The sequence below is a fragment of the Pipistrellus hanaki genome, assembly GCF_964339955.1.
Source record: "Pipistrellus hanaki genome assembly, chromosome: 11".
In the NCBI taxonomy this organism is placed as follows: Eukaryota; Metazoa; Chordata; class Mammalia; order Chiroptera; family Vespertilionidae; genus Pipistrellus; species Pipistrellus hanaki.
The window spans coordinates 36,631,251-36,647,913 of NC_140513.1; the positions used below are offsets into that span (position 1 = coordinate 36,631,251).

General features: G+C 35.7%; 1 long non-coding RNA gene across 1 annotated transcript in view; it reads right to left on the reverse strand.

Annotated features, from left to right (window-relative positions):
• Window positions 1-11,601: 11,601 nt before the first annotated feature.
• LOC311630502 overlaps window positions 11,602-16,663 on the reverse strand; it is a 760,408-nt gene continuing 755,346 nt past the window's right edge. The window contains exon 3 of the long non-coding RNA XR_014796387.1: window positions 11,602-11,647. This is a non-coding gene — a long non-coding RNA (uncharacterized lncRNA). The remainder of the gene's footprint in view (window positions 11,648-16,663) is intronic.

Below are 16,663 nucleotides of genomic sequence, written 5' to 3' on the forward strand. Positions count from 1 at the left end.
TGTGAGAGAGAGAGCATGTGCTCACAAAACCACATACATATGAATATGAATATGAATATGACTATGAATATAAATATAGAATAATCAAAGAGTAATATGATAATTATACCAATGTCCTTCTGGATGTCATTCTAGATGTTCTTCTAGATGAAGCCAGGGCTAGAGTGAAGCTGCCTGGTTCAGGGTGCCTGTTGGCTGCTGAAGAGAAGCCACCTGGGTCTTGGGTGTTGGAGGGAAGCCTGTGCCATCAGCCAGGGAAAGGAAGGCCTACTATTGCATGAATTTTTGTGCATTGGGCTTCTATAAATATAAACACACATAGATGTGTGTATGTATATATGTATATGTACATACATATATGTACACATATGTGTGTGTATGTGTATACACTTAGATTCATACATATTTACATACACATATATAAGATTTTTAATATATCTGTGTTGAAACCCACTTAATGATTAATTCAACGATAATATGCACAAATAATATCTATATTTTATAACTGTAAGTAGTTCTGTAGCCTCATCATCAGCCCATATAAACAGAACAATGATTTTTAAATTGTATGGTTATAATCCTGATATCTGTTGTTTTTGAATTGTAGAAAGACTATCACTTCCTCCCCCTGCTGATTGTAGATACCATTTTATCCATAGAAAATGAAGGATCAGAAATTCAAGGTTTATTTATTCCAGAAACATTTCATCAAAGTACCTGACGTATCATCTGCACTGTCATCTGCTTTGAAACCATGACATCAAAACAGGGATTCCTCTCAGATGTATATCCACTCTGTTCCAGCATCAGTAGTCTTCCATTAAGCCAAGATTAAAGATTCTTTACACTAGATTTGTAGGCTGGATGTACACATTTTAGAATATACAATCCATTTTCAGCACTATTAGACATTATCACATAATCTTACAGGCAGGAAGGAGCATAGAGAGAGTAGTGGTATACTTGATTTAGGAAATATGAATACAGCCAAGAAACAGCATTTTTAGAAGCCAATCTTTAGAGTGTATATATGGTCATATTGAAATATATTGAATGTATTGAATATAACCCAAGTAAAAAATCATCCAGTTATAAAAATACTGTTGCTAATCCTACTAATGTTTTACAAATTTATAATCAATTCATGTTAAAACATGAACAATTTTAGAGGATATTAATTTCTCTGGTTCTATTAAATTGATTAAAACTGACATGAGCACAGATACAGACATCTGTGAAATCTAAAGATGACATGGAATCAGTATTTAAAGCATCTAGGAATTACAGTTATTCATTTACATCACAAGATAATCAATAACCATTGTCACAAGGTCAAAGGAGATCCTTTTATCTCCACTGCCTGACTGCAGGACACATTTGGTATTATATTCCTTTGAATCACTTATTTCTTCTGAAATTCCTACTAGTTCAAGCAATTTTTAAGCTTCTCTTCGAAATGCTGTCTCTACAAAGATTTTTTCTAATAGAAGTTATGCAATCAGCAGTTAGGTCTTCATTGCTAATGATTCTATTGTCTGAGAGACAGGAACAATGTGGGCCCAAGTCTGAGATACTGTCTCACAGGCCACTCAGAACATTTGAAACCTTGAAATGGGTTCTGAATTACACCAGCAACTCTTTTAAATGCAGGGTATAATGTTTTATTATTGTCTAAAAGGGGAGGTGGTGGTTATTGCTGTGGTGGATCCTAGTAAATCCTCAGATTACTCTAGACAAGGAAGATTTAATAAAGGTGGCTTTGCTTATTTAAAAAAATTTTTAAAGTACTAAGTTTTTATGTGTCTTTCTTTGCTCTAAATATCTCTATATATCTTTTAATCCACATCTCAGATCTCTTTTACATATAAGACAACTGAGTTTCAGTTATTTAATTCATTCAATACAATAGCAGTTATAACAAGTGCTTGTATATAATAATTAAGTGGGAAATATGGTAGAATTAAGTGGAAAATATCAAAATAGGAAACTTCCTCCAGTGTAAATAAAAATCAAACATATTTTATAGATATTTTACTTATACTGTATTTAATAGGAATCCAATTTTTATCATAAGTAAAATTTCTTTGAAAATAAATGCCTATTGTTATCAGTGATTGCACATTTTTATAATAGTTTATTGGTTTAACCTATATTTAACAAAAATGATAATGTGACTTAATGTTAATAAATAGGATCATTGCTTTCTTTATATCTATGTGTTTATATACTTAACTAGAGGTCTGGTGCACAAAATTCATGCATGTGTAGGGTCCCTAGGCCTGGCCAGCGATCAGGGCAGATATGTGGGGTGAATGGAAGGGCGATTGTGAGGCCCCTGCTGGCACCCACCTTGGCTGGCCTGGTACCACCCACTTGTCATCCCCTCCTCCCACTGCTGCCCTTTGACCTCCTCCTGCTTGCCAGCCAGCCCCACTCTCTGCAGCTGCTGCTGCTGATTGCCTCCCTCTGCAGGGCCACTGGCAGGGTGATTGGGGGGACCCCCTGCTGGCACCCGCCTTGGCTAGCCTGGGGCCTTCAGGCTGGAGGCAGTTCCTGTGTGGTCAGTGCACATCACTGTGACCCATTACTCCACAAGTTGTTCTGCTATTTGGTCAATTTACATATTAGACTTTTATTATATAGGATTGTTGTTATGCTGTATAGATGGTTTACATAGTCACTTTCTCCCACTATTATATCATTATTGTTTTTTTAGTTTTTATAAATATTCCTTTAAAACATATTTTAATGGTTATTCATAATTATCTATCCTATTGGTATTATAACATCTAAAAACTCCCAAATCTTAGATATTAAGTGTTTCCTATTTGTGATAGCAAGTTATCCAATGATTATTTATGTACATGTGTTCAGGCTTCTCTATTTCCTTAGGACAAATTCCTAGGAAATAATTTATTGATTCAAAGGATATGAACTCTTAAGATTATACACAATATAAAATTGATTTTAAAAAAGATTGTGCTCATTGAATATCTAGATCTCATATAATTGGAATTTTCAGACATCATAATGTAATTAATGGAAAGAACATACAAATTACCAATTTAATAGAGGTAACTTATATTATTTTAATTGATTTCATATTTATTTATTAGAGTGAGAGAGGTTGGGTACTTTTACCTGTGTTGAATGGCTAATTGTATTTACCCTTTTATGAATTGCGTTTACATATCTTATACAACTCTGCCTTCTGAGAAGTATCAAAGATGTGCTTTGATTTATATTTAATTAGGGTATGTATTGACTTTTATTTTTAAATATTATTAAAATATGACCTGAAATGTTTATTTTTATCAAAAGTCGCCATTTTTATCAGAAGGCGTCATAGTTGGAAAAAAGTTTGTGGCACACTGTTTAAGTATTTAACATGATGGAGACAACATCTGAAATGATAATTCTACCACAGATGTCCATGAATCAAGAGCACTATAACATGGGTGATTATGTAGGTACACCATGGGCAAAGATGCTACATTAAAATAAAAGGAATTGTCTCTCTCTCACAGAAAATATGTCTTGATAGTCTCCAACAGGGAATAATCCTCGATTCTAGAGTCTAGAGTAAGTCATTAAGGCAACTGCTACAATATCTACCTTAACTTTGAAAATTAAAATTTGCTATACTATCTTAATTGTAATTAAGTACAAACTTTATATATTAAATATTACTTTTAAGGCTTTTACTCAAAAGAAATAGTAATGTACTAACTTTATACATAAGGAAATTGAGACTGAGAAATACTCAATAATATGACAATGTTTAAAATATGTAAATTGCTTAACTTAAGCTGGTAAGTGATAGTATTTACCTAAAGTCATAAAACTATTAAATTTTGCAACATAATTTTAATTCCCACAAAATTCTGTCATAGTCTATTCACTTTCCACTATCACATAATCTCATCACAATCCCCAAGCTTTCTTTGTTACTATTCTAATATGCAAATATATAGTGAGAATTTTATTCACATATCTATAATAATAAAAGCATAATATATTCATTAGACTGGGTGTCCTTCCAGATGTTCTTCCAGGCAACCTTCCAGACAAAGCTGGGGCTGTGAGGGCTGAGCCCCTGGCATGAATTTCATGCATCAGGCCTCTAGTTTATTTATAAAGGTGGTACATTTACATGTGTTTAGAGATCATTACTACTCTAAAACAAGACTTTTTTATGCTTTTATGTACTTAAGGACTTTCTGAGGAGATTGCCTTCAATGAATATTTTCAAATATCCTATATAATAAAAGGGTAAAGCAAATTGACTGAAGGGTGGAACAACCGGTCTCTATGACATGCAGTGACCACCAGGGGGCAGACACTTAACCTGGGAGCTGTCCCATGGTGGTGAGTGTGCTCCCACAGGAAGAGTACTGCTCAGGCACAAGCCGGGATGATGGCTGGCAAGTGTAGCGGTAGAGATGGGAGCCTCTCCTGCCTCTGTGGCAGAGCTAAGGATGTCTGACTGACAGCTTAGGCCACTCCCCATGGGCCTAAGGGCTCCCAGACTGCTAAAGGATTCACGCTGGGCTGAGGGTCTTCCTCTCTTCCTGAGTGCACAAATGTTGTACACCAGACCTCTAGTCTCAATATAAGTGACAAACCCAATAATTTATCTTTTAAACAAGCATAACAGGCTATCTAGATGCATAAAGAACATGGTCAGTACTTTAGAAAATTCAGATCCAGAAAAAATTAGCTAGTGTTCAAGTACAGTTCAAGCAGTTGACCTAACGTAATACTTTCAAAAGCAAAAATATTTAGAAATTTTAAAAGCGTAATATTTAAAAAGCACATTGCAATATGTGTTCTTAAGTAGATAAGAACCCCATGGAGCTAGACAAATAGTAGTTGCTGAATTATTCCTGTTGATCTGTGACCATCTGGTAATGGGGATTAAGAACTAGTCCTCTGTCCATTAAGTAATACTGCATTATCATTACATTCACCCTCTTTTCCTTCCACACCACCTACGCATGATGGGATAATCACTTTTCTCCCAGCTACAATACACAAAATGTTTTTCAGAACATGATTTAGAAAATTCATAAGGGACTTGTCCTCTTCTCAGATTTACCATTTACACCTAAAATAATGGTTTATAAAGTTGTAGGATATGTGAGCTTCATGCAGAGTACAATCTGAAGCTCAGTGTTCTCTTTCTGAAGTGCAATAATGCTTTTCCTTCAAAGAGCACCAGGCACTGAACAATTTGCCTTTAAAGTGTACAAATCATTTTTCCAATGAAGATTTCTAAATGCCCTTTGCATATGGGAGAGTGAGAGCACAGGGAAGCAGAGTGACAAAATGGGGAGGGGCGGTAGAAAGAAGGTATATAAAGAAAGAAAGCAATTATAATTGCAAATGACTGAAAGCATTATGAATTGCCTAATGACTTTATTTTTAGGACCATGGAGCTTCTGATAGTGGTGCTGAGAGCAGAAAGATACCTGGCACTGTGAGAATTTTCAGAGCCATTTGCTTATACTCAGCTGGGCTGCTTTCCTTAACACCACTCTGGTGGTCTTTTCTCTGGCTTCTCCCAGGTTATTACAATATCAAATTTCTCAATCTGGACACTTCCTAGTATCAGGTAGAACTTTTCATTCCAATGAAATAGCAAATAAATGGATGTATCTGTCCTGCATTGGTAATACCCCTGATGATTGAACACTGAAATTTCTGGGCAGTAATTCACAAGTGGGCTTTTCATGGGAACTCAAGTCACTTTCTTCATTTTTGAGGTTATTTCAGTCTTATCAGTGACACTTTAAGAATCACAGGTGAGCTTTATCGAAGTTAACTCTGGTGAGATTGGGAAAATACCATTCGTTTTTCTATAACTTCTTTACTGTAACTTCCACCCTCTTACTTAAAACATATGCTCCTTTTGAAAATATTCATTAACCTTTCGCATGATGTATGACTAGCTTTATCACAGTGGATAAAAAATAATCCCACTTAGAGTTTTGAAACAGAGACCCAGCGGGAAATACACAAATGGTAAACTCCACCGAAGGACACAAAAAGGCCCATAAAACATCAGAAGGGTTACAGAGGTCTATGGATTTTAATTGCTGTGTGCCATTGGGCCTTTACAAAGCAATCAAGCAGGCAATCTCCAAAGACAGTCCTGCCATAATACATTTAACAATAGAGTTTTCACCCCATCGGCAGACTAGGGTTTATGAAGGTCCCAATAGCAATTAATGACCTTGTATGCTGAGAGAGAGAAAGGGGCGGGGGACTTAAATTGACTCTCTTTTTTTTTATGTATAAAATAAATATAGAAATGATCATTTCAAAAGGAGGGAAGTAAAAGTTAGAGTAAAGGATACAATGACATTCATTATGTGTTCTTTATATTTTCTTTCTTTTACTTTCCCCCAAAGGTAAAGAGATCTAGGAAAAAGAAGGGATATCATCTAAGTTAATTATTACTTAAAAGATAGTTTTATTTTATATTCCAGGATGAAGAAATGGAAATTGATAGATTTATTTCAGATGCCCTGAATATATGATTGTTAATGATTCCAACTCAATGAAACTGAGTGATGTTAATATTTATAATGCATAGCATCTTGCTATTAGTCATGTAATACACATTATTTTATTTACTCCTCTGTTGTAAGTATCATCCTTTTTAATTAGAGCAAGTAGAAAGATGGTTCAAGGCCAGACTTCCAATGAGATTCAAACCTAAGTATTTTAATACTACAAACCCATTGGTTTCCTACTACTCATGTACTACTGGAGTAAAGCACAGCTGTGTTTTAAGAAATCTCCTGCTTTGTAAGATATTCCTCCAGCTCTTCCAGAGGAACTGTGGAGTGTTTGGAAATGATAGATTTTTCTCTCCCTATCTGCCTTGATGTGTTACTAAGCAGACTTGGGAACTATATTTGGAGAATTTTTCCTACAAATCGTAGGAGTCTGTAAAGAACACGAAAGCATTCTGCCTGCTTTCCCAGTGCCTTATATTGACTAGACCCATCGGCCTCCAGAGGACACTGTTCAGTAGGCTCCTCATTTAATTCCCATTTCCTGCACTGGTACTTTGGCCCAGGTCCCGAGCTTGAGTTTCTGTCTATTTCCTCATATATGGGTGCTGGGAAAGGGCAAATCTGAATCTAAGTTTAAAGCAAAAACAAAAGATAAATAAGCAAAACTTTCTTGTAACTTGAATCTGTGGCTCTTCATACTGTTAAAATTTAGAATGTCCCCCCATCCTTTGTTTTTGTGGGTTGAATATAGGATATATCTTTACACATCTCATGTTGAATTTAGAATAGTCTTTTTGCCTTCACCACAAATCCTGACTTAATAAAAAATAAAGTATCATAGTTTGTTCCGGGTAATACTTTTAATGATTGCCGTTAAATTCTTGCTTTTGCACTCCAACATACCTTCTATCAACCGAAGAACAATTTGTGATAGAGAGGAGATAATGTGACAGTTCAGACACTCCTCTTAGTAAAACTTACCAAGAAAAAAGTTTCATTAAAGAAATTATCTGCCAGGCCAGTGTGGGTCAGTGGTTGCGCATTGATCCAGGAACCAGGAGGTCACCAGATTGATTCCAGGTTAGGGAACATGCAGGGGTTACAGGTTCCATCCCCAGTAGGGGATGTGCAGGAGGCAACCAACTCATGTTTCTCTCTACCTCTCTCCCCTTTTCTCTCTCTAAACCTTCCCCCTCAAACAATAAAACATATTATTTTTAAAAAGAAATTATCATATAAAACATCATTCACCATATTTTTGTATAATTGATGTCATAGTACTACAGGGAACTCTGATGATAGCAATAATAATAGGTATATTTTATTTTGAACTCTGTAGGAATAATGCTCTTTACAAAAATTTTACATATTTATTGTCATTTAACCAATGTTTAATTAGAACTTTATAGTTTCCAAAAAGAATTTCACAAAAAGCATCTCATAACTGCATTTTTAATATACATAATTCTATTTACCAAATTCACATTTATGCCTGAAATTAAAAAACAAAGGTCTTGAATCCTAACATTTAATTTTGTGTTCCTACACAAAACAATGTACAATACCTTGGTGTAAATGAAACAATATTTATTTGATTCTTTCATCTTTCATATGCCAAGGTTGTGGATTCTATCTCTGGTCAGGGCACATACAAGAATCAACCAATGAATAAATGAGTAGAAAAACAAATTGATCTCTCTCTCTCTATCTCTCTCTCTCTTTCACCCTAAACTCCAATAAATAAAGTTTTACAAAATAAATACAATAAGAAGCAGAGTTCAAATAAGTCAAAATGGACTCTACTTTCTCAAATTCAGATATTGAATCTATAGAAGCCTATAAAAGAGATTCAATATCTGACAATTTACACTGTCACCCTTTCCTCTCTCTTCCAAATTTCTCATCACTGTTGCCTAATCTTTTTGTTATCAATCCCCCTCTATTCACAACATCCCTGTCCCTAGTCTCTTTACCCTTTATCTCTCTACCCTGTCCCTTTGCTCTTTTATCCCTCTCTCTTTGAGCTAAACTACCTCATTTAGATGGGGTCAGGGAAAAAGATACCAAAACCATTTTAGCAATGAAAGGAGAGAAAACATTGGACAATATTCAGACTAAAACTTCTTTCATTTCAAAATTTGCCAATGTTTCTGAAATTATGGCTTGTTTTAAAATTAAAGTCAAAAATAAGCTCTCACCTTGCCAGGGAGAGGGGAATGTTGTGACACAATTGTCAGTGCCTGTCAGCATAAGCCTTCCATGTTAAAAATGTATTTGTTGATGCAGTAATCATTTCAGTAGTGCTATTTCCATTAGTATTATCATAGGCAGTTAATTTTTTAACAGGAATTTGGATTCATAAGTATAGATTAAATTGTCTTCTAATATATTGAATTATGGCAGTGTTGAAATGAGCTTTCTGTATGGAAGAAGAGCAGTAGAATAACATTTCAAAGTTAACATTTATAAATGAAGCTAATAGCTATCACTGATGGAAACCAGTCACTCTCACATTTGCTGTGAAGCTTTTAAGCCTAACAGGGGAAGGTGTTATAGATGCCGCTTTGTTTTATTTTGTCATCAAGACACATGAAGCTACCTTTTGCCTGTCATGTATTGAACAATACAATTAGGACAGCAAAGTTTATACATTGCTCAGTGTGCAGTATATTACAGAGTTCCAGTAGTTAGCCCGGGTGTGTGCACACGTGAGTATGTGCACATTGTTACGTAAGCGTGCTTGCTTATCTCATCTATCGTTCAGACACCAAATACCTGGCACTCCAAACGACCCAATATTCATGGAAAACTGAAGTTCAAGAATATGTAATCCAATTAAGGAAAAGAAAATGACTTTGCCATGAAAAACATGACTTTGCGATGAACAAAATAGGATATGTGGTAAAAACCCTGGTATCTGTTGTTAAAGATAAACTGGCATGTTAAAAACTTTGAGTTTGTTTGAACATTTATAGTTTGGAAGAGGGCAGTGCCAAACCGGATGTGGTTAGGAGCAATCTTCCACGAATGGGAGCCAGGGGAAAGACTTAATAGAGAAAGTGAAGAAGCAAAGAAAGGACATTATTTGATTGGCTGTAGCTTAAAGCCCTGTGATTGGCTCTCTGTGATTGGTTGTTCTCAGCATTTTTGTTTGGTGACCTTGAGGCATTTACAAGCTTATATTTTGGTGTACTTCTGTAAGTAAGCCGACACAGCATTAAAGCCACCTAAGTCCAATGATCGACTTGTCAAATACATTTAATAATACTACTAAATTATACTGGGCCCTGATTAGCTACACTTTGCCACAAAGTTCAGCCCAATATTAAAGCTATTGAGGAAACGGAGTTAACACGGGCTGGGAGCAGTGGGTTGTCATGTGAATGTGCGCTAGACTCAATAGTCGAAAATGTTTCAAAAGAATCTGTTTAAACTGCAAACAGATTATGCATGCTATAGTTGGCTATAATTTGTATTTTAAATGAGTGTTCTTCTCCCCCTCATGCCTTCTGCCTAAAGGGGAAATGTTTTTATTAAATTTCTGAAAAATTTAAAGCAACTATTCTTTTTTCTTCTTATTGATTTTTTACAGAGAGAAAGGGAGAGGGATAGAGAGCTATGAACTCGATGAGAGAGGAACATCGACCAGCTGCCTCCTGCACACCCCCTTCTGGGGATGTGCCCGCAACCAATGTACATGCCCTTGACCTGAATCGCACCTGAGACCTCTCAGTCCGCAGGCCGACGCTGTATCCACTGAGCCAAACCAGTTTCGGCAAAGCAACTATTCTAAAACCAATAATGTTTGTTTTTTTTAAATGAACAAATAACCTAAAGACTGTTTCTCTGCCTGATGGTCATCCTCTTTCTCTTTCTAATTAGTAAATGTTGGAATGCCCCATGGCTCAATCCTTGGACCTCTTCTGTCTTCTTTCTACACTTACTCCTTACATGATGCCATCCAATCCTATGGTTTTAGTCATTTCTGTATTATCCAGAATGGGCTGGGCTATGCTACAATAACAACTACTATATTTCACGAGACTAAAAGAGCAAGGTTGATTTCTCATCCCTGCTATGTTGCTGTGAGTCAGCTGGAAGTTATACTATACATTCTCATTTAGGGACCCAGACAGATGGAGCAGCCATCATCTGGGAAACTGTCAGAAGATAATGGCAGGAAAATAGAGTTCTTAAGGCCCTCAGACTGAAGTTAAATGGTTCCACCTAAAATAGCTTCCTCTCAAAGCTATTTTCAAGGCCCTAACTAACCATAAGGGAGCTAAGAAGTGCCATTTTACCATATACCAGGGAAAGAGGATGAGAAATATCTAATACCACACCATCTATTTCTTCCTAATGACTCTATACTTACATTCTTCAGAGTAAACCTTTAAATAAAACCATGTATGTGTATATACAATTGCTAAATCCATATTCTAATTTGAAAGCTTAAGAGCATTTCAAATTCAACATATCTGAAGAAGAATGCTTGATTCCCCATGCCTCTACCTCCAAAGTCCTTGCCTTCGTAATCATTTACTGTCAATTTCCTATTTACTCAGTCACCAAAGCTTGCAGTTTTTTGTATTTGTTTTTTTTTTTTTTGACTGTGCTCTTTCTTATAAATCACATATTCAATGTCAGGGTCAGGAAATCTTTTCCATTACCTCTTTAGTTGTGGTTGGGTGAGTAATTCAAATGTCATATAGCAAATTAATAGGAGACAATCAGATTTTTATACATGCACACAGGGAATTCACCTAAGCATGAAAATTCCAAAAACAGTGAGGCAAAATTGGGTATATGTGTCATTTTGGACAAAGGAGAAAGTGGAGGGATGGGTTTTGGGGTTCAAAGGGGGCAAATAGGCAATTCTCAGGGAGCTGAGAAAGTGGCAAATTCCTGCTAGGCAACCCAGAGACAATGGGACACAGGGAATGCCAGTTTAGAGGCTCCTGCTTGGACCTTTTCTATTTAATGCTAAGGTGAATATTATTAAGGTAATTATGATAAGGTTCCCTTCCTGAAGCAGGTTTTTCTATCTGAATCTCTTTAAGGAGAAAAGAGAAAAAAGGAAAAAAAAAAAAAAAAAAAAAAAAAAAGCAAGCAAACAAAAAACACTTCTTTCTGACTTTATTGGGTTTTGATTGATTTTAACTCAAAATAATCTGCAGGCCAGTGTGGAACATATAGGGAGACTCACTCAGACTCCCCTACCAATCCTATCAAATTCCTGTATCTCAGCCTTCACAATATTCAAAACCATCCATTTCTTACTACACCCTCTTTCACCTATCTTTTCCAAACAACTAAATTCTGTTACTTGGGCCACTAAATGTTCTCTTAATTGGTCTGCCTGTTTTTCTTAAAAAGTATAAGCCACACAGCAAGTCATGTGACCTTTTTAAATTACAAAGATTATTCCATACTCTATTTATATGATTCTCTTGGCTTCTAATGACATTTATATTAAATTTCATATGTCTTACCATGCTCTTTAAGGCCCTCCACAATCTGATGCATGCTGTAAATCTATTAATCTCTCAGTGGCCAGAATGACTCATTTGAGGTGTATTTCTTATCATGACACACCCCCTTTCAAAGTGCTCCAATTATTTCCCATTGTACACTGAGAAAAAGTTCAAAGTTCTTCTTGTCATCTGTTCCCTGGCTCTCTCTACAACATCATCCTGCCACTATCTTCTTTTCTAACTTCTTTGTAGTATTCAAGCTTTCCATGAACCTCGTGACATTTACCTTTGCTAACCGTTGGCCTGGAGTTCACTATGGTTGCTACTGAAATATCACCCATCATAGAAACCTTTCTTCCCTGATTGCACTCCAAACTACCTCCTTTCTTCCTCCACATCACTCACTCCATTCCTTTCCCCTGCTCCATTTTTCAAATGCAAAAGCAAACAAACAAACAAACAAACAAACAACATGGTTTTTATGGAAGATTCGGGCAAAACAAGAGATCACGAGGAAAATAAAAGCTTTCTTGCAATATTAAAGTGTATATTAAATGTCATTTTGATTCCTCACTTTTATTCCTCATGAAGGGCCTTTCTGAGGTTGCCATAGAGTCTTAGGCCTGTGAGTTGGGTCCTTCTTCAATATGCTTCATTCCCCCTCTTTTCTTTGCTAGATCCTTCTGAAAAGAGCAGCCTTCTCTTATTGTCTCAGTGTTCTCTCATTCTGTCCGCGGACTATTCCTATGTATTTGTTCCACTCCCAGTTTGACTCACATTGCCCTGGTGAAAGTCAATGCCTATTGAATGGATAATTAAACTAGATTGGAAATGCTATAAAGTTCCTTTTTAACAAACACTTTTGCAAAAGGACAGGAACTTTTTCTAATCAAATATAAGAGAACACATTTTAATCACAGCTACAGTGGTTTTCTCATAGACTTAAAGGGATATTTCCAGAAAAATCCAATTTGATTTGCATTCAAATTTCTTTTCCCTCAAGCTTATACTGCATAAACTTCAGTTTGGATTAATGTGATCTCCTTTACATAAAAGGCTTCTTCTTTTACATAACACTTCAAAATTATCATGCTATTAATAACCTCAAAATATGTTGATGAGAGTATGATGAGCACAAGAAACATTATATACAATTTGCAATAGATCTACATAGAGATGTTAGTAAATGAGACAGTGTGAACTTTGAAGACAACCATAAAAGTAGTGAGGCATCAAGAAGAGTACTTCAAAGTCTTGAAATTAAAGTTATCATCAGGTTCAGTAATTTCCAAGATTATTTAACCATTGCAAATAATCACCGTATCACAGAAGCAAATAGAAAAGATCTGAGCAACTAAGGAGTAATGGATGAAGTTACAGCCTAAAGGAGTCAAGCTGTTAACCTTTAGGATTATTATATAGTTGAATGATTTGTTAAGGGTAGGTTTTATTGATTATGCAAAACATACTAATTAGGTGGTAACAGGTAAGTATTGAAAACATAGAAATTAATAACTTATTAATTAAGTCTTTAATATTTTTTAACCTTTTTTAAAATATATTTTATTGATTTTTCACAGACAGGAAGGGAGAGGGATAGAGAGCTAGAAACATCAATGAGAGAAATACATCTACCAGCTGCCTTCTGCACATTCCCCATCGTTAATGTACATGCCCTTGACCAGAATCAAACCTGGGACCTTTCAGTCCACAGACCAACGCTCTATCCACTGAGCCAAACTGGTTTTGGCAAGTCATTAATTTTATTGTTTACAGATACCTTATTCTTACTATATATTTTCTTGGAAAGCCCAGATTTCTGTAGTATATACTGTACATTTGTTCATGAAGCCCAGTTATAAAAATCTGGGCTTTTCCTAGAAAATATATAGTATATGGTATTTGTAAGCTTAGTGGGCCCCTTGTTTTAGTTGAGAAACCTAACAAGACAGTTAATAATAGTAAGGAATGATGATGATGATGATGACAGCTAACCTTCATCCCCAGTAGGGGGTGTGCAGGAGGCAGCTGATAGATGTTTCTCTCTCATCGATATTTCTGACTCCCTATTCTTTTCCCTTCCCCTTTGTTAAAAAAAAAAAAAATCAAAAAAATCAATAGAGTCAGAAACATCGATGAGAGAGAAACATCAATCAGCTGCCTCCTGCACACTCCCTACTGGGGATGTGCCTGCAACCAAGATACATGCCTTTGACCAGAATTGATCCTGGGACCCTTGAGTCTGCAGGCCGATGCTCTATCCCCTGAGCCAAACCGGTTAGGGTTGTAGAATGTTTTGATATTTAAAAAGTTAATATGCTTGTGAAAATAATTTTATAAACTGATAATCATACAAAACCCAACTTTAATGCAAAATCTGCTATGGTTTTAGTTTCCTTTTTCATTGCTTCTTACAGACAGTATGCCTCTATTAGGCTGCTGTGCAGAGTGGTTAAAAATGAGGATACTGGAGCAGACCGCTTGAGTTTCTTGCCCCACCTCTACTACTTACTAGGGTTTGACTTTGGGTAAATCACTTAGGCTCTCTGTGCTTTACTTTTCCCCTTTACATATGAGAGATAATAATAGGACTTATCTCAGGGGCTATCGATAGTATATACAGGCAGTATTTTGGTTCCAGATCATAAGAATATAATTTATATAATATATTTTTTTTTTACTGAGGTATGCTATTCCCCTATTTTGGCTCTTTACATCAAATTAAAATAAAGAAAAATACTGTTATCTGACTAGGTAATAGTCATCTCCTCTATTCTCTCTTATTCTTCTTTTCTATAAAGTTATGTGGAATTACTGTGAATTTTGGAAATTGTGATTTCTTTTTAGGTTATAACAATGAATATTTTACTACTTTCTTTATCATATTAATGAAATTTTCATATATATGCTTGTTCCCTCACAATTTTTAGGACTTCTCTCCATGGACAAAGCCATGTCCTCTGCTATTATATATATTTAAGAAAAACAAGACCTAAAATTTCAAAATTCAGAAGCACATTTCACTGATTTTAATATAAACATCAATATATTACCAACATCTTACATTTGAGGCCATGTTTTGGTCATCATATATCATTGTATTTTTCAGGTGTTATTAAGAAGGCAGGAAAATATCTGCATTTCATGGGTAAAAAAACAAACAAAAAAAAACCACTGGTGCACAGAGGTAGAGTGAGTCATCAGCTCTCTTAGGAAGTTGGTAAAAAAGTTAGAACTAAAACGAAAGGCTCCAAACTTTCAGCTCTCTGGTCTTTCTTACAGAGAGTAGTCAAATGTTACAATTGGAATCTGATACTAATGTTAGCATATTTGTTGAAAACCAAGTACAGATGAAATTATTTTTTGAAATTTCTCCAAATTTCAAGTAGATGATATAGCAAAGTGAATTATGAGGCTGGCCAGCCTATAGGATTAGCAAAAAGTAGTTGTAAAACAAACACAGTGTGAAACTTCAGTGAAATAGCATATGGAAGTTATGATAGACTGTCATGTATGGTAATATAATTCATTCACAATTAAGAGAGCCAAGTTTGGTATTGTACATCTCTTCCTTAGTTATAGTACTTATTATGGAAATAATTCTTTGACTTGTAAACCACCATTTCCCCTTCTTATATGGATTTGTTTTTATTGATTTTAGAGGTGACAGATACTTGTACTGACATATACCTGGGTTTCTAAATCTTAACACCATTAACATTTGGGCCAGCTGATTTTTGGTTTTGAGGTCTACCTTGTACATTTTGGAATTTTTACCAGCATTTCTGGCCTCTACTCACTAGACTTCAGTAGCAAATCCCCACTTCCCAAGTTGTATATGCTCTGGTGGGATAAAATTGTCCTTGTTTGATAACCACTAGCCTAAACTAGCAATACAAAAATCTGGAGCTCAGTAGACTCTTAGAATCTATTCTTTTTTAAAAATATATATATTTTATTGATTTTTCTATAGAGAGGAAGGGAGAGGGATAGAGAGTTAGAAACATTGAGAAGAGAGAAACATCGATCAGCTGCCTCCTGCACACCCCCCACTGGGGATGTGCCCAAAACTAAGGTACATGCCCTTGACCAGAATTGAACCTGGGACCTTTCAATCCGCAGGCTGACACTCTACCCACTGAGCCAAGCCAGTTTCGGCTAGAATCTGTTCTTTAATTTCCTATCACTTCAGTGAATCTGTGAGCCTATAAAATCTTAGAATTGTGAAGGAATGTAGCTATCAAATAGGTTGTTGTATAGAAAATAAAATTAGAATGCATAGCCCTTGCTGTCTAGGATGCTGAAATCCGAGAGAGAGAGAGAGAGAGAGAGAGAGAGAGAGAGAGAGGGAATATGAATGTATAAAATGATTGTTTCACTTGAAAAATTATATTCATCAAAGGATTTAGTTACCATCTTCTGAAGATGAGAGGAGACTGCGCTGGAGGGTGCTATAGACACTCAGAAACCCCTTGTAGAACTATAGAATATACATTAGCAGTTGTAGTAGGAGTACTGATGTCGATTAAAAGAATATCTATTCTATAATTTGAAAGGAAACTAAGTAATTGAGTGCTCAATCCAACGGGCCAGATCACTGCCTACTGTTTCCTCTTGGAGTGATTCCACATAATATTTGCACATTTTAACGATTTTGGATTTGGC